Here is a 24,952-nt window from a genome sequence, read left to right on the forward strand (position 1 = left end):
TACATTATATTTTTGTTATGTCCTGGTTTTATGAGCAATGGCACGGATGTAGGCTTGAGTACACAAGAGTATAACGAGGGGATACTTTCTATGCTCTTCTGTATCAGACTAGCCTGCCACCCAGCAGTTCTCCTCCCTAGCAGTCACTCCTGGTACCATGCGCTGACTTGTAGTGGGCACACCTAGCTGACCCTACTGCTCCATGAAAGTGGGTGCATTATCCTGCTGTTGTCTAAGAAGCCATCCTGACAACTCGCCCTTGCTGATGCTAACCCAACATAGTTCCGGTCTTTTGCTGTGCTGTGAAGTTGATCATCTCTGGCAAGACGCATTCTGGAAAACGAATCACTTTTATTTCAATACACCATCCAGCACATAAAATTAAACACAGTAACCCTTCATGTGTACGGTTGTTCTTGGCACTCCCAAAAGTGCACCCCTTTTCGTCATTACCTTACCATTTCTCTAATAGTAGAAGCCCTTGTCCCCTAAAAAACCAATGTTCACTTTATAAAGCACAACTTCCAGCCTAGAAATAATCATCAGCTTTATGGTCATACAATGTATTCCACAAAAGTGGTCACAATTTGTGGACAGACGTTTTAGCGAGTGCATTGGTTTTTTGGAAATCAGCATAGGTTCAAACATGCTGGTTCGCAAAACTCTGATTTGTAGGGCATCACAGTTGGACTTGGCCCTTTCTTCAGGGTCACCCCCAGAGTTTTTGCCTTCATTCTTCCATTTTTTGCTGAATTCGTTTTTGTTGGCCTTAGGACTCTGTGTACTTTACCACTGTAAACCAGTGCTAAAGTGATTGCTCTGTCTCCTTAAAACATGGTTGAACTGGCTTACCCAACTGGCATATTTAATTTTCTTGTAAATCCCTAGTAAAGTGGCACTGCCTGTGCCCGGGGCCTGTACATTAAATCCTACTAAAGGACCTGCAACACCGATTGTGCCACCCACCTAAGTAGCATTTTAAACACCTGTATCGACCTGACAAAGTGAACCTTTTGCCAGGGCCAAACCTTCCTTTTTTAATACATATAAGCAGTAGCAGCTGCTACCAAACGGGGGTGGTGAGTCGGGGGGGGAGAATTGCAATTTAAAAAAGGACTTAACTTTAACAGCTGGCCGCCGCCTCTCCTCCGTCCTCGCCCTCTCTTAAACTTCCTATTGCAGCCGGTGGCAGTAGGAAGCACCCGGACAGACAGGCTCCCCTGAGCCAATTCAAATGCTGCGATCCCGCTTTGTGATTGGTCTGATCACCGTAGATTGGAGCTCAGACTGGAACAGGAAGCCTGTACATGTTCCTGACCAGGCTGTGTAATGCAGCTTGTTAGGAACATGCAAAGTGCGCATGAACTGTTTGATCAGCTCAAGAAGGCCGGCCGAACAGTTCATGCGCACTTTGGGAGTCTACACTACTCCTCCCCTGCTTTAGCCAGCCCCACCCTCCCCACCACTGACTTGCACAGTGCTTGTGTTTACATTGTGGTGCAACTGATGCCTGTGAAAGCTCCAGCTCTCAGTTTCCTACAATAGTGACACGAACATTACCCCACCTGCCCTTTTTCTCACTTCCAGTTTACTAACTTGGCTTCTTCACTATGTACTGTTTTTCCTTTGCCGCTGATGCCATTTTCTCCTCGACTGGGGCTACTGCATTGAAGTAATCAAAAGATTGTTGGCCACTCTATAAAGAGCGCAGTGGAGGTACATCTTCCCACTGGATATATTTTGTAGATTATACATTTCAGACACTTAAAGGACTCCTAGCCACTGTGTTCGTCCTGTTTGTTATTAAATAGTGTCAGGAAGTCTGGTTCCGGTTTTGAGTTTTTTGATGGACCGATGTTTCCTAAAATTAGGAATACAATGTAGAGTGGAGGTAAATCTTCCCACTGAATATTTTGTAGATTATTATACATTGCAGAAACTAAAGGGACTCCTAGCCACTGTGTTCCTGGTCCTGTTTGTTATTGCATGGTGCAAGGAAGTCTGTTCACAGTCTCTTTTCGGTTTTCATTTTTTGATGGTCCAATCTTTCTTAGAATTAGGAATACAAGGTTTTTGGGAAATTATGCTCGATTAAAAGACTGCTTTTCAGTGGAGCTATGCATGAAGAAAAATATTTTTCTCTTTGAACACACCTCTTCATCTATATACCCACCAAAATGGGTGGCTTTTTTCTCTCAGTCACCCTGGAAAAGTATATTCTCCTGCTTTTACCAATGTATTTGCATTGCCAGGGTAAGAAAATAGTTGAAAAGTTATTACGAATACCTACACAATTTTGAGTTTGGGGGTATTCACTGTATTTTGCAAGGTCACTCACTGTATCTCTCCCTTTCCATCCTGTAACCCTTCTGCCAGTGAAAATATATGCCATTCTGGCAGGTTTTCCACCATCTTAAGTGGAATTGAAAGTAGAAAATCCCACAAATTCGAGTTGAACATAACAAGCAGACTTTTCCTGGACCTAGGTCCCACTTGCTGCAAAAAATGTGATTGGGAGACAGATTGAACTTCTTAGCTCATTTGTTTCCATCCAAATAGTCAAAAGGTGGAATTTTAAGTTGTATACGTGCATTAAGTGCTACTTCTATGTGTTCTTCTATATAACTGTGAACGGTCAAAGACAAGCATGAAGCAAATGAGTGATAGTGATGGAGCTAGTTTGTGGAATAGTAATGTATTGTGATTTAGTGTTCTTTGAAAAGATGTATTTTTTAACTCCTTCCTAAATTGGAGCAGCTTTTAGCGGTTTTGGTGGATAAAGGGAGGTTGTTCCAGATCTAGAATTGTAAAACAATACCACAATTTTCAACAACATTAGATATATTTTCTATGATCCCCTGCAGAACTTGTATGTTTTGTTCAATTTACCTTTCTAAATTGTGCAGTTCAGGTGAAGGGTGGCATAGCAAGGGTACCCTGTGGACGAGTGCAGCAAAAGAAAGTGCCCCTTGCTCCCGGTTGGGCAGAAAAAGATAGCCTTAGCTGTTGGGGCCCCGCCCACTCTCCCCCTGGGCCTCAATGCCACTGCAGTTGCTGCATTCATTACAGGGACGCCCCTGCGTACTATTGTTTGCAGAAAGTTGTCGTTTCTGCATGTGCGTTTCAGTTCATCACAGTAAACTTGTTTAACAATACGCTTGGTTCACTTATTGAGGAAAGAGAATATCGAGTTTTGAAAGTGTAGAGTGAGACGTAATCCCGTGCAACTAAAATGCTGAATCAACGAGCCCACCAAGTCGTGCACTGTGCAGTTTTATTGGGGATGTTAATAAAGCCCCAACCTGCCAAAAATGGTAATGTTCAGGCCTACCTGAATTCGGGCTTACTGTTTTATAAACAGTTTCTAAATATAAAACAGACTCTGGGCCGAACAGAGCATGCTAAATAGTTGGCATCCGAGAACACTAGATAAACAGATTATGGTGAATCCTGGCATAATGAAAATTACAATGAAGGGAACAGCAGCATAAAAAATAAGACCTTGCTCGACCTCCTCGTTTCTTTATGGATAATGCAGCATTCAAGATCAAGAAAAAACGCGCCAAGAGCAGGAGTATTAGTGCCATTCGTGTGTTTTATAGTATCTCGGGCTCCTCGGCGCTGCAGAACATTTCTTTTAGCGTTTAAGGTGATCGTTGCCATCGGTTTCTGCAGGCTGCCTCATCTGCGCATGCGCGTGGATGTACCGAGGTTCTACAGATACCTGAAGGGTGCGGATTATTGTGCTGTTACGTGCCCCAGGGACAGGGGAACTTAGGTTAGCGCTGACTCATCCCTTCACTTTAAAAAATAAATGCAGTTGCCTATTTGTAACTGGCAGACGATAACTAGAGGAAAAGCCTATGGTCTTTTACCTATGTTTGCACTGTCCCAGGTGTAGCGTGGAGCAGGAGCTCGCTTGACTAAACACACCATATACTCTACTGCACAAAATCTAAACTCACCGCTTAGTTAGACCGCAGGTTCGTTTCATTGACAACTTTATGAGTAGGTTACCTCACCTGATTCTCACAAAAAAAAACCTGGGACAGGTCATAGACATAGAAGTAGGACTACAGTTTGCAGCAACCTTGGACATAAAAATAGGACTATTTGACAGCTGTCATAGACATAGAAAAAGGACTTTAATGACACCCCCCTCAGCAGACACAGGTGAAGAATTAAGGACAACAAATGAGAGGTATTTTATTGACTGTAAATTTTGTCACAAAAGTGACGCAAACGCAGTGCAAAAAGTTGCCTTGGGTTTTACTTTCCATCTCTAATCCTGATTTGCATTGGAAAGTATCCATAAAGTAAAATAGCAGTAAACGCTACTTTGCTGCAAGGGGGTGTACATGGGGGGTTCAATGCAATCACTCATGGAAATTACCCATGGTAATCATTAATGAGAAAAGTATTTTACTTTGTCAACGTATAATATTTGTACTGTATGGCAGACCCTTACAATACAAAACCTATGCTTCACAAGCACACACTTGCACTGTAGCACAAAGGTGTGTGCACTGGTGCAAGGCAACCTAATGTGTTCCACCGCTAGGGATAGAGCAGCAGAGACAGATCTCAGAGGTATGGCGTCGTTGTACTATCTCAATTTCATGCAACACAGTAACTTTAGTTACTGCTCTGTGTGAAAACGCAGCAAAACGGCCCATATGTTTCTCCAGGCCAGACACTCTTAACATATAATGGCCAGCAGTATGTAAGACGTGACTCCTATACCTGGTAGCCCATGTCTTTTGTAATATTTCCTACGCACTGATTAACATGCTTGTTTAATTAATGGTCCCTATATAAGATGATGGGCCACTGGAATTATGTGGCAGTGAAGCACTACATTTTGTGGCAAGTGGAATGCCACATCACCTGGTGGCGGCTGACGCCAGCTTTATATGTGGTCTCTGTGTACAGCGCAGAACCACCACTAGCAGCTGAAGAAGCCTCTGTGACAAATCCAACCTGCAGTATCTTTGTCTAAAAAACATTATAGTCTTCAAAAAGCAGAGTTACTTTGACCTATCCATGTAGCCCAGAGGGATCCACTCCTCCTGGTGTGTACAAGTTCCTATATATGGATGCATTTTTTTTCTTTGTATCGCTATACTTTTTGACACCTGATGGCCAAGTAAAGTAAATAAACACAGCAAGGCAATGTTAAAAATTATATCAGATGTTTTTTTGTTTAAATTAAATCTAAAATGAGATGAAATTGCTGATATTTGCCTCTGGGAAAGATGGCAACCCTAGGGACCCTATCCAAATTGGAGTGGTGCTCAAGAAAGTTTGAACAAATGGCCGGATGTTTTTAGGGAGGCGTGGAAACAACACAGCAAGAATGTCATTGTGCCAGCCATTGGGGCAACAGCATGTCCGAAACACAAGGACAACCCTGCTCTGCTCACTGGAGTCAGAGGTCATTGCTTGCACCAAGATCCAGCCAGCCATTAGTGTGACCCTGCTCTGCCATTTAAAGTGAGTGTGTGGACTGCAGCAGAATTAAGCTGCTAGCAGAAGCGAAAGGGGCTTTGATGGGAACCAACCTGCATGGCCCCTCCCAAGCCCTGACAGCACCAGCAAGTATGTACCCTGCCTCCATTTCAGAGCTGCTCCAGCCACGATCCATCAGAAGCCACAGATGTGCCCTCCCAGCCTACAAACCATCACAAGACTCAAGAAACTTAAGAACTTAAAAGGCATTCTTGCTGAGTTGTAGAAAGATAAGGGAAATTAAAGGATTTCCCTTTCCACAACAACCTCACCTGGAGAACCGTCACGCCGTAACTTCGCCAGTAGTGAGAAGTGAGCATGCACACATCTTTTTAACACCAGTACGGATGCTCATCTCATTCACTATCCATAACCGGGACATTTCTATGATAAAACCAGCCATTATCAAAAAAACGGGACATTTATGCATTTTGGGAAGAAGTGTCGGGACACTGGGACACTTCACCAAAAATGGGGACCGTCTGGCAAAAACCGGGGCGTCTGGTCACCCTATTTCTATGTGACGCCAGGCCTGACCAAGGTCAGGATGCTCATGAGGTGGGATGCAGGTAAATCCCATGCGTGGCCGCCCTAGGTGGTGGTACTCTTGGGAGTCTGCAACACTACAACCTGTTTGTGCAAAAATATTTTACTCTTCAAAACGAGATCTTTGTTGCTGTAAATCAAGAGCATCCTTTCAAGCGGTGTCCCTAAATTACGAGATCTCTGTATTGTTTCTAAAATGCATCTCATGGCCTTTCTCAAACAACTATCTTCTTGTTTTTCTCAAAACATATAACTGACTGACACACTGGCAGACCATTGGCATACTGCAAAATGATGACTCCCCATGCAGAATATGATAATAGGCCACTGTGCCTCCCAGGTATCCCACATATTCATTGGCTCTGGGTCGGTGGTCTCCAACCTTTTCTGTACTGAGAGCTACTTCTGATCAGTGAAAATCGTTGTGACCTACTGAACGCCATGTAACTAGCGCATTGTTACCAGACACCCCTGCACCCCGCTTCATTGACTTTAAACCTAATGTACATGGATCCCAATACTATGGTTTGAACAAAATACTATGATAGGGCTGCCATGTACGTCCGTGAGTGTGTGGTCTGTGGGGATATATGAACATGTGAATGAATGAGATATATGTGTATGTGTGACTGAGAACCTGTGTCATATGTACTTGTGTCAAAGGTCATACCTTTCACCATATGTGGCACTGGTACATGTACAACACAAACATGCCTCAATTTTTTATAAATGGGAAAAATCTGAAGTGCAGAAAAATGCAGAAATGTTCATAATAAGGAACATTTTTCTGCACTTGATGGAACATTTTCCTACACTTTAAATGTCTCCCTTATTAAAAAAAAAGGCTGTATTTTAAAGTTGTTACTATTGCAGCATGTCTGCCAGCCACTGGGAGCAAGACGCCTGCTGTATGTAAATGTGACACTTTAAGATCGGATAACATTCAACTAAAGAGTTATCTTTATGTATATATGCATTACATTAAACTGGTCCTTTTAATTTTCGTACATGTCAAAGTGTCCTTACAAACAGCAAGCATATTACTCCCGGTGGCCTGTAGGCATAGTGCCATATTTATAACAGGAAAATACAGTAGTTTGTTTAAATGTGAGGAATTTTAAAGTGAAGAAACATGCTTCATAACACGTTATTTCTTAATTGGCTGAATTTAAAGTGGAAGAAAACATTAAGGCAATGTTTCACAGAAGCATTTTTTTCATTTAAAATTTCTCCCATTTAAAATAAAATGACTGTATTTTTCAGTTACAAAAAATGGCACTGTGTCTACTACTGTCTTCGTGAGCAAGAAGGCTGCTGTTTGCAAATGTTACACTTTGAAAAGGGAGAAAATTAAAATGAAGAGTTAAGTTAACTCTTCATTTTACTTTTCTCTCATTTGAAGGCATTCAGAAATATCATTTTGTTTTTATGCTCCAATATTGACTTGAGAAGGACTTTTATTTAAGAGTTAAATACCTCAGTGCTTCAGTTCTGAACCTTTGTGACCCACATGGGTCATACATCTGGCTGAACAATGCTCATTATCAGGCTCTGCTATATACAGCCTGATAATAATATAACATTAGCATAGCCTATCCTTAACTTTAAAAGAAAAACACCATACTTATTTATTGCAGTTCTTAGTTAAAAATGAACTCAAGGCTGGGAGCTACTCTGAAGCAAGCTACAGGTAGCCCCCAATCAATTAGTTGGAGACCTCTGGTCTATGTCATATTAGGCTAACAAGGGCATGCTTAAATGTATGCACTTCTGATAGTTAGTCCTCACACTATCAATAGGTTACTTTTGATTTACACATGGATCTCTGTTACATTACACATGGGAGATGTAGAAAGATACCCCACATGACACAAATGTCACTTTGCAGGCATTTGAAGTGCAATGATACCTAGTAAAGTTTGGATTTATCTGAGCAGGTGCACGATGGATAACGGGCAGTGCTTACATTTGAGCCAGTGGTTGCCAGTGGGGGCTACCACCACTCATTTTCAGTGACCGTCACTTATTTTCCCTCATCAGACATTGACCGGCAGAAAGAGAGTGAAAAACAAACAAAGCAGAAAGATGGAGGAAAAGAAAGACAGAAAATTGTCATAAAAGTAGAAAGAAAAAACCTGCAAGAGAGAGAAAAAGAGGCAGGGAGTGCTTGGTGGCGGATTGGAGAGGCATGAACTATGCAGCTTGGTACTGGATGCAATTACATTTAATTGCACGCGCCAGGGGCTTCTGAGCAGTGTTTTGGGCACAACACTCTTTGTTTTACAAACTAAGCACTGATTTTGAGAGGTACCTAGTAATACTGGGCAGTCTCTAGGAACTCTCTGTTATGTTACTAGGTGCAATGTTTCTAGATGCTGTTGGGGAAGCTTCGGTGGATGTGATAAATTGGTGCTTGAGAAACCCTGGTTGTACAGATGTGTTGGGTATGTTGCATGCTATCAGAGACTGAAATAATGTGCCTTTTTATGTATAGACTGATAAAGAGGCTTTAGATCTTATCGAAATATCACACACAGTTATCAAAAGGAACAGAATTGTGATGTGATGCTCTTGCACTTTCTATTTTAATATATCCCCTGGATGAGTCTATCTTTCTCGTTTATGGTTCGGTTTTGCTGCTTGATGAAAGCTCTTTCTCTTTTGTTGCAGGGTGACTTCCCATGCCTTAGCTTTGGCAATTTTATGGTGCCTCTTCCCCCCCTCATCTTTCTTAACGATTTTTAAGACTGACACCAATGTATTTAGTACGTGAATGGCCAACTGTTTTGTGTGTTCATTGAGGAAACCTTTTAGTCTAATTTGAGCCCACCTTTCCTTTTTTAGCAATCTTTTGCTTGTCAGCTGTTGTAACTTTCCTGGCTCTGCATAATGGCACATCATATTTTGGAAATAATTGGATGATAAACTGAACTGTAGCATTTTTACCGATTCCGTGATTTAGATTTCCAAATTGCGGTTCGAATTGTGGGTGATATTACTTGAGCTAAGCCATGGTCAAATCTGTATTTAGCTACCCTGTATGTCTTCAATGGCTCTCCCTTGAAAAATCATACATCACGATTTTCTTTTCTACTACCAGGGGTGCTAATAAAGTAGAGCTGTTGCTGTGCGGTCATGGATGCCACCTCCAGAACCCTTCCAAATTTTAGTCTCTGCTAATGGTTTAATGAGGAAACACTGCAATCTGTCTCATTTCTTTGTAGGAGTGAGAACCTGCAAAATCACAACATGAAGTGTGGCTAACCCCTCCAGGGCTTTAAGTGGGATGACAAACTCTACCTAGTGGATGATTGGTCGATAAAAATACTGATACTCAGTTGCATTCAACGCTGTAGACTAGGAGTCCTTGTTAACTGACTCCAAACGGGAAACATCCTTTACGACACAACTTTCACTACGCAGTACCTTTACAACGCAGGTTTAACAACGAAAGTCATTACAACGAATTGCGCTGAGGGGCGCTGCAAGATAGGGAATAGTTAAATTTACTATCCAAAACTTTCCCTACTATCCACGGGGACTGGAGTTGGAATAGTAAATTAAACTATTCCACTATCCAGCGCCCCCCCCAACGCAAGTGGTTTTAACGACCTGCGTTGTAAAACCTGCGTTGTAAAAGGCATGCGTAGTAAAAGCATGCGTTATGATGACATACATCCACTCCAAACAATATTCAATATATCAACCAGACAACAAAATGGTTTCTAGAAGAACACACTGATAGAGTGAGGATACTAGAGAGCATCTTACCTGCACACAAAGTGAGCAAAGGTGTCCCATAGTGTTCCCCATAATTCCACACCACCTTTGACATGAAACTGCGAATAGTCCGGCTTCTCCTCTATTTACACTTTGGACGGCACTCAGCTACTAGCCATGCCAAGTTTTCCAAGTCCATATATGATGTGCTGCTGCTCCAGTCTAGGTTTATTCCCTTGGATGTGTAGTCTTGTTTACTTCATTACAAAACAGGACTACAATTTCCAGGATTCAGAGGAGAAATTTGGACTGGAGCAGCACATCACGCATAGACCTTGGAAACTTGGCACCTATGAGCTATACCCCAGAGTTACTAGTCTACTCCATCAAATCCTCAATGGAATTAACTCGTTATGTTTGCCAACTTTTTGGGTGAGAATGGATGCATCGAAACTAAATCATTCAACCTCAGCCTGGCCTCACAACTCTAAGTAGTTGTCAAAATAGCTTTCCATTAACTCAGACTCCTTAGAAAACCCCTCATTTCATTTTCTCTCAATACTACACAGGGGATTGAGGGGCCATGGTCAATAGAAAATGAGGCTATTGATATCTGAATGTCTCACAAAAGAAAAGGCTGAAGAAGCAAGACCCTGCATGGAGACTGATTTAATGTGAAAGAAAAATTACCATCCCACTCAGATGCCTGCACTTCCTCCCAGTAGAAGAAAAAATATCTTCAAGAATTACTGCCTCAAATACAAATGCATTGGAGTCACATTCCCCAAAGGCCAGTCAAAAAACCTGGACAATATGGTCCAACCAGCTCAGCAGAAAAGCAGAACAAGAAGGAAACAGAGAGATCAACACCTCTCACTATTGGCTCCACACCTCCGGAACACTTCGACCAATCAATGATGCAATTGAGAACAAAGCTAAATAAAACTGGGGAACCTGGGTTCACTTCATTATGTTTTTTGTTCGAGAGTGTCTTATTTCAGACACTTGGTCCTTCCGGAAAGCTGGATGGTGAGCATTTCTTTAAGGTGCTTACCCAGCAAGAGTGATGGGTAAGTGGCCTGTGCAGGTTTCAATGATAGGACAGGTTTCTATGACAGCGGGAGCCAGTTGGAGAAAACACTTTAGGTGAGGGGTGCATTAAATAGGTGGTGAATTTGTCCATGATGAGCCTTGTCATATAGGACCTTCACTGTTGAAGTGGGGATGTTGTTTACTTAAGTCAATGTGGCTTTCCGTGAATTGAGGAGTTTATAAAGATTGCTAATGCAAATACTGTCAAAGTAGGACCGTTTAGGTGTGATACAGTTGGTAGTATTGGGTATACTGTTGGACTCTCTGGGGTGGTGATGTGACTTCTGATTTTATTAATCTTCTCTTGAAAAAGCTGGTGCCAACGATGCAACTTTCTCTAGAGTGTTCAGGGAACGAACATGAATAGTACATAATGAACCCTGAAAGAGAACCTGACACCCTCTTTTCCTATATAAAGTGGTCTCTAAATCCTATTTAGCTGTGGGCAATCATACTGGCCTTGGCATTTTAGAAGGAACCACTTCGCCTACATTCTACCAAACATTACTTGGGGGAGGGAATTGGAAGATCTCTATATGAAGTGTTTGTTGAAAGAGCTGTAGTTTTAGACAAATGTAATCTACCCAGTTTGCTTTAAAAGTAGCATTTGTTGCTAATATGTGCATAAATATCTTTGGCGAATCCATAATCCTCCTATAAATTGGGCTTTAAATCATTTTATGTTTTTTCAAATTGTCCTGGCACAATGTAATTTAAAATATTGCTTTGTTCTCAGTTTCTAAACGTGTTCTTGAGTATCACACACAAGCCTCCTTAAAATACCTCCTTCTCCTCTTAAAAAGAAAACTAAGGAGTGGGCTAACCAACACTTGTTCCTTAAGAGGTTTAGAAAGTAAGCTAACTAACATCTGCTTTTTAATGAGTTAAGGGCCAGATGTTTACAATTGAATTTTGCGCCTTGCATATTGTAACAAATAGCAAGTCGTAATTTTCGAGTCACAAAATTCAATGTACAACAGTGTCTGAGACACTGTTTGCGATTTCCAATGGGGTCGTAAATTGCATGCGGCTGTAAATTAATGTATGCAGTCGTAAATTAATGAGGCTGTAGCAATTTGCGACCCCATTGGGAATGGCTGGCACTCCCAGGGATGGTGGCCTGCTGGGGTCAGCAGACCACCATTTCTAGGACTGCTTTTCAATAAAGCATTTTTTTTCAAATGCAGCCCATTTTCCTTAAAGGAAAACTGTATAAATAAAAAAAATAAAAATTTAATAAAAATGAAACTTTTCCGTTTCATTTTATATTTAAAGGCAAGGAGTGGTTCCTGGGAAGACTGCCTGCCCTTAAAAAATATTTGTACATGCATTCACAAAGGGAAAGAGGTCCCCTATGGACCCATTCACGTTTGTGAGTGCTTTACCTCCCGTCTGAGAAGAGAAGGGTGGTAGGCTGCAATTGTTTCGCAACTGCAATTGCAGTCTCAACACATTCATACATTGTTTTTGGAGTCGCTATTAGTAAGGGATGCCCTTGAAACGTCCCTTCCTAATAGCGAGTCGCCAACCCTATCTTGTGAGTCGCAAATCTTTTGCGATTTGCAAAATATGGTTTGTATATGGCCCGCATATTTGTTTGCATCCGCATACAGACCTAAAACCCCTTTGCGACAGCAAAAAACGGTCATACATCTAGCCCTAAGAGAGATATTGAATTACACAATTTGCTTTGAAATAGTACTAAATTACACGTGTTAAAGCCTGACTTTGCACATTTTTGCTAAAATGTCAAATATTTTAGAAACACACCAACATACCCCCAAACATCTATACAACATTCCTGCTTTTTTTTACCAACTTTCATTACCAAGGGGGGAGGGTATCTTAAATCATATTTAGGAGGTAGGTGATATATACTATAGTTCTGTACGATTTCTAGTACCCAACTGCATTTACTTTAGCTGAAAAGTGCAATCAATCCCTACTCATTGTCCATAGCACCCACCAATGGCTTTTCATCATTTCCTGCCTAATAATGCAAAATGTTAGTAGCTTCTTTTTTTCTCAAGTTTTGAATTTGGGGTATTGCTGGACAAGACGAGGCATACCATCCTGTATCATACTGCTGGTAAGTTGCTAATTTAGGGAATAGCAAATGCTGATTTGCATATGATTGGAGGCATACAAAATATGCAGTGAAATGTATAACTAGATAAATATTTCCACATGTGACATATTTAATTCGATTTTTTCAGAAAGTCACTGCTGTGATTGTATTGTTAGCGTTTAAAGCACATACAACTGGTATATACTGTCATATGTGACAGAATATTGCAATATTTCATAGCTGTGTCAGGAGACTTCCCTTCCTATGTGTAAAATATGCCAGTTATATTCCAGGCTTCTAGATACTTCAGGTAGATCTTCAGATCCTCCTGCAGAAAGTGAAAACTTCAGGTGATGTACCTCATCTCTGACAGATCTGCTGTCAGACAGACACCAGCTCTGTTTACATAGCAGCACCTACAGTACTCTGCAAAGCACTCCCACCCTTGGTCAAGAACTTAGAAATGGAATAGAGTGGTGTGGTTGGATTCCACTATTATATCCATTTTCCAGACAGGGGATCTGGATCCATTGTCTAAGGGCTAAGAACAGTTTGGGGTGGTTCTCTTTTTTAAATTATTTTAGGCTACTTCCCAAGCACTGTTTTTGTGCAAAGCGGTGGCTCTCATTGGTGCTGGAGTAGCCATCTATTCTAACGGGCATGTCCCATGTCAGCTGGAGCCTTTGGGGCTGGTTTTTGATCATTGAGAGCTGCTGGTACTTTCTCCATCTAACCCAGTTTAGCACAGTGAGTGCTTTAGGAGAGATAGATGAAACAGAGCAATGAAATGAGAAATGAAACACAAAAGGAGACAGAAATGAGAGAGGAGGAATAAAGTGGGCTGGATTGAACAATTTTTGCAAGGGCGGGTTTTGGTTCCCTGTCCAACCCTTGCTCTCATCGTAGGTACCACTCTAAGCAGAAGTATCCAAAACAATGAAACTTGAGAATTCTGCACCTGACCATCATCAGGCTTCATGAAACAGTTATAAGAGACAGACAAGAGAGCATGCCCTCCCTAGAATGAATCTTGTTCACCTTGAACAACAAACTGCAGTTCCACTGCTCACCACTGCCATCTACCAAATGACATTGCTCAACAATAAATATTCAGCAGCCCTTTGCTCAGAACATCCTCATTATATTTCTTAAGGTAGCTCTATCTCCATCCACCCTCACTTTAGTGTCTTTAATGCCACCCTACAGCCACAGGAATACAGGCACTACACTTTCACTGTTTGGGGGAAGTTGTCCTCATCCTCTATTTTGTGCCGTGCTAAGCAAAGGTCTTCCAAAAAAAGGATCCCATTGGCCCTAGTGCTCATACTCTTACAACACACAGTTTATTACTACCAGACACCTGCCACACACTCATTGCACATTGATCCATTCAACATGCACATGGGATGTCGGGCACAAGATTGCGGTTTTCACATAACAGCATGACTTTACATGAGAGGGACCAGTAAACCCACCGACCATTTACACAGGGAAAATGTCTGGTAACACTACTGAGCCACAAACCATTATATGCTGCCAACACAGCTTTAGGTGATACGCCCTGGGCATGGACTGTAGTCGAGGGCCTACCATGAGGGCATTATTGGTGCATTGTCCCAGGTCACAAAAAGGTCTGGAAACTCGTAGCACAAAGTACAGGCCTATGCATCTGCGCACAAGCAATATTAGAGTGATGCTAGGGCAACAATGAAAGTCAAAAAAACCAGATTCACACGTAGTTGAACAGTCAGGCCAGCTGAACGCAGCCATTTACCATGCAGAAGACATTCCTGCCTTAATGACTAACCCATCCAAAGGTGATCTTTTTTACCGTTGTGTTTACTTATAAACATCATAATTACCACTCTTCTCTAATTAAGGTTTCTTTTTTTTTTTAGGCATTTTACATACTGAAATATTTTTCACTAACTTAATTTGAAAATTTTCTATTCTTAATTTTTTCTAATGATGTTGTTTTGGTTAGTTTGTGAACATTTACTGCATGGCCATTTCCGAGTAAAGCCTTACTGCTTTACTCACCAAAGTTTAGCCAACGATTTTCAAACGAAACTAGTTTACCTTTCAGAATTTAGATTGTCTATTACTTGAAGAAGAACACTCAAAGCAAGAATGTGGCCTCTATCTCCTATAGCGTAACAATCCAAATTCTTACAAACATACCCATGGTTAATCCAAAGATTATACTGCATTCCAGTTTTTATCTTAGGTGTTAAGGCAAAATCACACTCTAGGTCAAGAAGCAATGACTGTAATACATAAAAATCAAAAAGACCCATCAACAAAATAATCCACACCCACACTGATGGTGTGTTCATTTAGGGGGACAACCCCTCAGAGGGGGTCCACCTCAGAGTAACTAACAAGCTTATCGTGGAATGTGATGCTTTGCTTTTCTCCAGTCTATTAGTTAAAACCAGTTATCAAGCTACTTGCAAAAGGATTTAGAAAGTACCATCAAGATTCAAGAAAAGAAACAATGAACTGAAATGTAACTGGCACAGTGCTGAAATTAAAGCAGGAAATGTACCATGTTAAATACACACAGGGAAATACAATAAAGCCATGATGCAAGAAAAGAAGAGCTATTGTTTCAAGCATACTAATGGTGTATCAATCTCAACAAATTAACTCTTTACGATCGTATAATCTTCTTTGAATCAAACATGAGCGTTACCTGAAATACAGGCATCAAGGATACGTAACCTTCTGTGTTCAAACCTGTGAAGGTGCCCCACATTCAGTGCTGTATTGATGCCTTCAAGCCAATAAACCTGACCCCTGGCCTGGATGTGGCTGCAAAAGTCACTTAAATTAAGAGTAGCCCAGCACTCACTGCTCAGTGTGCGTGCTCAAGTAAGTCTTCCCCTAACTGGCCCTGAACCAATCTGATCAGCTTACAGTGATCACCTCACTGTTAAAGAAGTCCTTGCATATTCCCTGGTCCTAGCCCACACTTAACCTGTCCGTCACAAGCAAAATTACTGAAAGGGTAACTCAAAGCACCCGTAGGAACGCCTCAAAGCCACCAACATTTTCCACAATTGAGTCAGGCCTGAGACCCTCAAGAGGGATGGAGTCTGTACTAACAACTGTAAGAACATTTCATTTCCTTAGGATGAAAACTAGTGACCTTTCTTCTCCTTGACCCGTTTATAAGCTATGATGCCGTGCAACACCAGGCAACATATAGTATTTGCAGAAGCGGTAGGCTCAGCTCTAGATCAGATCATGTGTTTTCTCTTGAAGTCAAGTCAATAATTCTATTTTAGCTTGGTTGAGCCCAGCAGCAACACAGACACATGCAGGCTACCACAAAGCTTCTTGCTCGCTCCCCACTGGTTCTATAAGTACATGCAAATCTTGCTCATATTACCTAGCTTTACCATCTTCAGTTACAGAAGTATGCAGATTCCTCCTAAATACACTTGCCATTGGATAGGGTTTCTGGTAAACAAGGCAACAACAGTTAGTTTCTCTAGCACATAGATGCCAGAATGAAAGAAAATATTCTCTTCATGTATGGAAATGATAAATAAACACTTAAACTAAAGGGCAGGGCCTGTGATAATTTGATTTTTTCATGGTTCTGAAAGGGCTGGACCCATAAGTTCTGTACCTTTTCTAGAATTACAATCCGATGATTCTTTTTATCAGCGTGAAAGCGTAGAGGGGAGAATGTTTTTCATTATTGCCAATCAAATCAACAAGAAATCCTTTGGATACATAGTAACCACAGACTACTACGTAAGTTTAGTTAATTTATTACAATGCGAAAAAACTGAACATAAAGACACCTCAAGATGAGTGTGTAGAAATACATTGAAATCAACATAAAGCCAAATCTGCATATCCAATTGAGACAATGTAGCATAAACAAGACAATTAATTCAAGAAGCAGAATGCAGAGAATCAGAAAGCATGAGTCCAAGTTTCCCTGCATCAAGGGTTGATTAGTAAAAAGCATTAAGATATCCCTACACTAATGCTAAGATGACACCCCTACTTAAGAATCTTCAGAAAGGAATACAATCCGTCAGTCTGGAAAGTCTTCCTAAGAAGTTTCCCCACAGTCTATGGATCATGTAGCATAAAGCTACAGAGACAGAGCTTGTTCTAAGGTGCTCTCTCCCTGAAGGCAGAAGGGGAATTGGGCACTTTCCCTACTCCCAACATCACATTATTCAGGTATCTTTCCCCAAGAGTCTTTGCAGGTCACGCCATCTGCTCTAAGTACAATCCTAAAGGTAGTTTTCCATGGGATAACAGTTTTCTTCTTCTTGCAACAGTGTGTCCTTGGTTCCCAGGCCTTCTTGTGTGTGAAGAACAACAACCTTCCGTTATCGACTCAGCTATGCAATCCCTTTATCGATGCAATTGTAACTGCTTCGCTCCTTGCCTGACTAGTAAAACAACAAGCATTTACAATGCAACGGTCTCGCCTTGGTCAAAGTTAGAGCGATTGGCATTGTAAATGACAACATTTTTATTTATGTGTTGGTTTTGAAAACAGATAAATAAATGGTATTGTCATTTACAATGCCAATAGCTTAATCTCTCGCAAATGCGAGACCTATTGCACTTGCACCCACACACACACACACAGAGCCACACACACAGCCACACACACACACAGAGCCACACACATACACAGAGCCACACACACACACACAGGGCCACACACACACAGAGCCACACACAAACAGAGCCACACACACACACACACACACAGAGCCACACACACACAGAGCCACACACACACACAGAGCCACACACACACAGAGCCACGCACACACAGAGCCACACAGAGACACACACAGAGCCACACACACGGAGCCACACACACACACACAGAGAGCCACACACAAACACACACACAGAACCACTCACACACAGAGCCACACACACACAGCCACACACACACACACACACAGCCACACCCACACACAGCCACACACACACAGAGCCACACACACAGGAGGGCGGGGGAACAGAGGAGCCTGAGTGCTGTGCAACGGGGATGGGGAGTGCTGCTAATCCACCGGGACCTCTCCCGGGACTGGCCGATTAGCTTTCATTGAGAAACCCATTAGAGCTGCCCTCACCCCCCGTGGAGACAGTGAGATATTCCGGGAAGAGTCCTCCGGAGCATGGAGCTGCCCGGCTGGGTCAGGGCAGCCCCCCCACTTCCAACACGGGGCGCACGGGAGAGCTTCGTGACACTTTCAAAGACTTAATCCTGGAAGTAGAAGCGATCAGCATGTGATCCCGGGCGCCGCAGCCCCTCCCTATTACCGGATCCCAGGCCGGGGCGATCGCAGAGGCGAGCCCTTCAAGTGCCCGCATGGGAGCGCGTCCCCCCCCATGCTGCCGGAGCGGGCTGTCCGTGGAAGTCAGCTGGCTGGGATCTGCGCCCGGAGGTCCCCGGGACCCCGTTTTCCTCGCCGATCTCCTCGGCCCGATCTCCTGGTCCGGCAGGATCTGCCACGCACAGCTGAGGATCTGTGGGAAGAAACTCCTGCAGCCCGGGAAGAGGACGCTGGGACTGGCAGGCAGCCACGGCCAGATGCACAAATATGGTAATGAGCCGAAAGTTGACGGAAGTAGTGGCATGGGGTGTTCGAGCTGATAGTGGGGGGCGAGCAGTCCCAGCAGCGGGTCCAGGCACAGCTCCAAGGCAGGGCGTCTTGTGAGCCTACTGCATGCCATCCATCACCAGACAGGACACGAGCTCCGCCTTCACGCCGAGGACTTTGCAGCGCACATTGTATGCACTGCTCGGCTTTCTGCAGTCACTTTTTATATCCAGACCAGTGTATTATATGAAATGATACCCAAATACTGATATGAACCATGGAAAGATGTACAAGTTCTGTCGGTGTGCAAGGCTTTATCTCAAGGATGTAAAAACATTTAACAAGCTAACATTTAAGTTGCAAATTCTCATCACCATTCGACGTATCTTTGCGTGGGTGTCTTTCTCTCTAAGCCCTGTCCCTTGCAGACTGGGTGCCCCGACTTCCTGCTGGGGTAAAAGGTTCCTTATCTTCTTTATGGGGCCATCTGGACTCATAAAGAAGATAAGAAACCTTTTACTTCAGCAGTAAATCAAGTAACCCAGTCTGAAAAGAACGGGGCTTAGAGAGAAAGAAGAACGTCACTAGGACCTCTTCTCCAATGGCTGGTCACCGTTTAGGACGCCAGTCAATGGTAAAGAGGGGCGGGGCTTAACCTCGCTAGTAGAAAATACCCTATATCATTAAATCTCGCCAGCTCGAATGCGCATGTGCGCAGTCTTTCGCAGGCCGAGACCTAAAAACATTATTCTAGCTAACAAGAAGGCTTCTTTCATCAGCAAGACAAAATGTGAGAAAGAACAAAATTCCACAGCACTCTTGAAATTCAGCTATTAGTTCTAAAGTGAGAGTTTCCAGGGAAATACATTTCAGGCCTACAAGATTCAGCTAACAATAAACCAATATATGATCTTTACAAATTTGCATAGGAAAATAAGTCACATTCAATAAATACATTTACCTACATTTACAATTTATAAACGCATTTGGTGGATGAATAATTGTCAGTTTCACAACACAAGTTCTTCATGTTAATATTTTCTACTAGTTAAATTCACTTTCTACGTTAATTCTCCATGTACTTTTCAAAGGCCTAAGCACATCACGTTTCGAGTTAATACATTTCACAATTCTAACACGTCATGTTAATAAAACAAAGGATTATATGAGAATGCGCTCTACACATGTGTTTATTATGCACTCCTACAAATACAATGCGATTTCCGCTACATCAGTTTCTAGTGCTGGACTCCAACACCACATAAGGAAAAATCTGGACTCAGCCTTTAGATGTGAAACAAGATACCAACATCAAGAAATACTCCAAAATCACTCTATTGAAGGCTGTCATTGTGGCATGAAATCCAGAACATGATCATACCCCACCTCAGTAATTAGATATTTGCATACAAAAATACTCAAACTAAGTGCTTTAGCACTTCCCCAATTGAACCAGAGTAATTGTTTGCACCCTATGTCTCTGTACATGTAAAATGTACACCCATTGGCTCATGGAATCGAGTTACTATCAAAAGCATTGTCACATTGATCAACCATTCAATGATCCATTATGGCCTTATGACAATATTCAAAACCCAGCAAATGAGTTAACCAATAAATAAATAGGCGTATATTAACTGACTGAGGGAGTGGAGTACAGGTTTTCTAATGTTTCAGGCAAGGAGGGTAAAGGTAATTTTAACTGGAACTTGTGGTCAGGGTCATCCTTACTTTCAAGCTGCGACGGGCAATTAAGAGGAAATAGCTGTGAGTTTTCCAGGCAAGCTTGGCTGAAGGGAGAGGGAAGGCAGAGATGAGACTTGGACGGAGATATTACCTGTATTGACCGTGTAATGTAAATGTACCTAAATACAACTTCAAGCACTTAAAAGTGAATAGTTAATAAAGCCACCAAGTGCCTTTTGAACCAGAAGGTGCAATGTGCTTGTGCCCCTGAGCTGGGGCACCGGAGAAGAAATGTAAACCAGGAGAGCACAGAGGCAGAGAGAGTGAGTGTGTAGCAAGGATACTCACTCAATACTGCACCAGGTAAGGATTTTAGCAGTTACACTGATTATGCAAATGAACTCATATGTGGATCAATATTACCTGTACCACATGAATGCTCTTTGAGGAAATCCAATATTGCTCTCTGGAATGTATATATTTCTGTACCACCAGCGAGCAGCCGTGTTTGATAGGAAGTAATGACCTTTTGACCCAGATTAGACGAAGTCCAGTTACATAGATGACTGGAAGAAAATAATCTATGTATTTTAATAAAATGACGATTATTCCGCCAAGCGTGTAATTTAATGGCCACGCCAACAAGGCAGCCGGAGTCGTGGACTCTTAAAGTGTGTATGTAGGCATGCTCCTGCAAGGCACTTTGGTCTGCGTTTGGAAGTCGGCTACGGTCAGATGTTTTCGAATTTTGAGAATGGGCTTATTGAAAACAGAGAAACTGGGCAATGTTTAAGAGAAAAGCAATCTCGCTTTTTGCCAGCTATCACATTTCAATGAGTCGCTTTTAGAAAAGCTGGACGGCTTCACAACACAGAATCCCAAGACATCTGAAATCTCAAGTGACGGCAAACAATTCTCCAGAACCCAAATGCCTTTCAAAAGAAAACAAACAGAGCGTGTTTCATCCGTATGCCGTGAAGAATGAAGCAACTCCTGGCAAATGTCTTTAAGTTCACAGTGTACACATTCATGACGCAGTTTTCATCACCGACACAAGGTCCATTTGTTGGTTTTTTCTCACTCGAGCATAGTTATTGCCCAGAAGGTGGTCACTGTGATATAATAACTCGGAATGTCTACGGAGGCGTAGCGCGGGGCACCTGCACCCAAGCTCGTGAGACAAACTTTCAGGGGGGCTCCGGCTCTTTGGGGTCCTCCACTCAACCCCAAACATAGACAACCGCACTCTGCTACGCGGATGAAGCAGACTGAGTCAAGTGGGTGTCTTAGACACATCCACAGTAGGCCAGGCTGAAAACCCCAAACCTATTTTTTTTCTTTTTTCTAATTTAATGGTTTTATTTTATTTAAAAGATTCACAAAATACCATATCCATAAATTGACTTTCTGTTCAGAAGCAGAAATGTGTAAAGTATTCGGAATTCTATTCTTACATTTATTTAAAAGCCGACTGCTTTGAAGATTTAAGGATCGTTTGTTCTCTTAAAAGCTTTGACATTGTAGATGCAAATAGGTAATCTGAAAGTATTTTCTTTTCAATATAGCCACACAAAGTATGTCTGTTTTACATTAAGTACTAGTGTTAGACAAATGGATCTCGACTCAGCAGCAGAGTATAAAAAATAAAAAATAAAGCAGGAGAAAAACGTTCTGTAAAAATCACTGCGACTCTGGCATGAATGGGAGGAAGGGCAAGTGCAAAATTCTAATAATCCTAATCTCGTAGGTAGGTACTAGTTTTGGTGCCTATATGTTTTCAGTACACATACTTTAATATCATGGGGAAACTTTAATTTTGTGAAACAAAGCAATTGTGTCACACAAAAACTAATGCATCTCAGAGATTTAGGATTGTCTCAACTGATGATTTCAGATAAACACTGTCAAACTGTCATTTTGCTTTTTTTTTAAACTGGCAAGATTGGAAGCAAAGGAAAATTAATGTACGGATCCATCTATAGCTCAGAATGTCATTCTAAAATAGTAATTCGTGAATCATCCATTTCCATTCTGGAACATGTGGTGACATGGTATTGTGGTGGAATTGAGCAATTTACCACCCAGGTGCTGCCATGCTTTCCATGTTGCCTTGTTAGATAATACTTACTTTGGCACGTCATTCCTCAAATGTATTTCAGAATGGTGTCTGTTATGTCATTGGCACTTGTATGGTGCACAGTCTGGCATTGGTGTAGCTTCCCAGCACCGTGTTTGTTTGTGGTGCCATCCATTCCATTCCACTGTTTCCATCACCGACCATAGTCTAGTGTATGTAGTTGGGTTTATCACTCGAGTTAGGAAAGTAGCAGCACATGTCTCGCACTCCAGCAGGTGACAAGCCTTTCAGAAGTCCTGGAAGCGAAATGAACTCCAACATGTTTTCGTGCATGTCAGTGGGATGCCATTACATGCTTAATAAAGCACGTCATACTTTCTATGCGTCTAAACGTGTTCGAGTTCAATTTATATATCCTTCGGAGGTAAATTTCTCAAGTTTCATGCTTGTTTGTTGGTTCTCTCTGTGGATTTATGGTGACAATACATGAGTTCAATATTTGTATGTTTTCTGCTTTGGATTGTTTGTGATATTGTCTTGCAGAGCGTACCACAGCCTACCTAGCAGCTTTCCAGCCCTTTACATGCAAAGCACAGGTTTCAGCTTGTCAGTATGTTTGAGCATGTGGTGTATGTGTATGTATTCATTGATAGAGCCATAGTTCATTTACATTTGCACTGTGTGCTCTTGGATGTGGTCAAGTGATTTTGGTTGTGATGAAGTGGTAAGTTTTCATCGATCAATCAATCAATCAAACCATTTATAGAGCGCGCTATCAAGGCGCTGAAAGAGGGGGGTAGGGTGCTACTACTGCTCGAAAAGCCAGGTCTTGAGGTGTTTCCTGAAGAAGAGATGGTCCTGGGTCGTTCGTAGGTGTGTGGGGAGGGAGTTCCATGATTTGTCCGCCAGGTAGGAGAACGACCTTCCTCTGGTGGTGGTTCTGCGAATCCTTGGGACGGTGGCGAGGGCGAGGCTGGCAGAGCGGAGCTGGCGGGTGGAAGTGTGGAACGAGAGGTGGCCGTTGAGGTATTCGGGGCCCATGTCGTGGAGTGCTTTGTGTGCGTGGGTGAGGAGCCTGAATGTGATCTTCTTGTTGACCGGGAGGCAGTGCAGGTTTCTCAGGTGGCCGGATATGTGGCTGTGGTGAGGGATGTCAAGGATGAGTCATGCTGAGGCGTTCTGTATGCGTTGTAGTCGTTTCTGAAGTTTGGCGGTGGTTCCTGCGTATAGGGCGTTTCCGTAGTCCAGTCGGCTTGTGACGATGGCCTGGATGACCGTCTTTCTGGTTTCAGTGGGGATCCACCGGAAGATCTTTCGGAGCATGCGTAGGGTGTTGAAGCACGATGGCGAGACGACCATAATTCCAAAAATGTCCAGCACTCTTTAACAAAGTGAAAGTGATCTATTACTATACAACACAATCATAACAATTTATAATAAACAATTTTATATCACAGTATTCCATTCAATGAGTCCTGGTAAATGATGAGTCTTCAGTGGACAAGTAATAAATTCTTTATTTGATTCAAAAATCGGAATTCTTTCTTCATAAAAACAAAACTCCGACGCCACGAAGCCAGGTGTCAGACCGAATACAATATGTTGGACTTCTAAAAATCCAGCGCACTACAGACTATTCACCATCGAAAGATTATGAGATACATATAAGGAGAGACTCTAATCCAAAATTTACAAGTAGTGACACAGAATTGCACCAAATGCACCAAGAAAGTGACTTATGTAAATAATTATCATAAGACGAACCAGTAAAATCCTTATTCAAATATACTGAGAAATCCAGACAGCGATTCATCCGCCCTGAAGAAGACCTTGTTGGACGAAACGCGTAGGCACCGGCTACAGTTTTGTTTTTATGAAGAAAGAATTCCGATTTTTGAACCAAATAAAGAATTTATTACTCGTCCACTGAAGACTCATCATTTACCGGGACTCATGGAATGGAATACTGTGATATAACATTGTTCATTATAAATTGTTATGATTGTGTTGTATAGTAATAGATCACTTTCACTTTGTTAAAGAGTGCTGGACATTTTTGGAATTATGATTGTTTGAGACTTGTTAGTCTTAGGGAGATCGAGGGGTTTCGGATCTCCAGTCCCTAGCACCTAAAATTTTCAGATATAAACTTGACACTAGTGGATAAGTGCAATTTTCTATAGCCCCAAACCCCTGTTCTCAGTGTGTATAAAACGATGAGGAGACGGCGTTGACTTGCTTGGTCATCGTGAGGGACGAGTCCAGGGTGAATCCCAGGTTGCGTGAGTGATCCGAGGGTGTTGGTGCGGTGCCCAGCGCCGTGGGTCACCAGGAGTTGTCCCAGGCGGAAGGGGATTGTCCGAGGATGAGGACCTCCTTCTTGTCTGAGTTCAGTTTCAGGCGGCTGAGCTTCATCTATTTTGCGACGTCATTCATTCCTTCCTGTAGGTTGGTTTTGGCGGTGGCTGGGTCTTTGGGGAGGGAGAGTATCAGCTGGATTTCGTCGGCGTAGGAGATGATGTTGATGTTGTGTTTGCTTGCGATGGCGGCGAGGGAGCTCATGTAGATATTGAAGAGGGTTGGGCTTAGCGAGGATCCCTGGGGTACGCCGCACATGATCTCGGTGGCTTCTGAGCGGAAGGGAGGGAGGCAGGCTCTCTG

General features: G+C 42.4%; 1 protein-coding gene across 18 annotated transcripts in view; it reads left to right on the forward strand.

The window, feature by feature from the left end:
• ABI3BP (ABI family member 3 binding protein) overlaps positions 1-24,952 on the forward strand; it is a 1,784,442-nt gene that overhangs the window by 73,391 nt on the left and 1,686,099 nt on the right. The window lies entirely within an intron of this gene.

Source organism: Lissotriton vulgaris, chromosome 8 (assembly GCF_964263255.1).
Source record: "Lissotriton vulgaris chromosome 8, aLisVul1.2, whole genome shotgun sequence".
NCBI classification, from domain to species: domain Eukaryota; kingdom Metazoa; phylum Chordata; class Amphibia; order Caudata; family Salamandridae; genus Lissotriton; species Lissotriton vulgaris.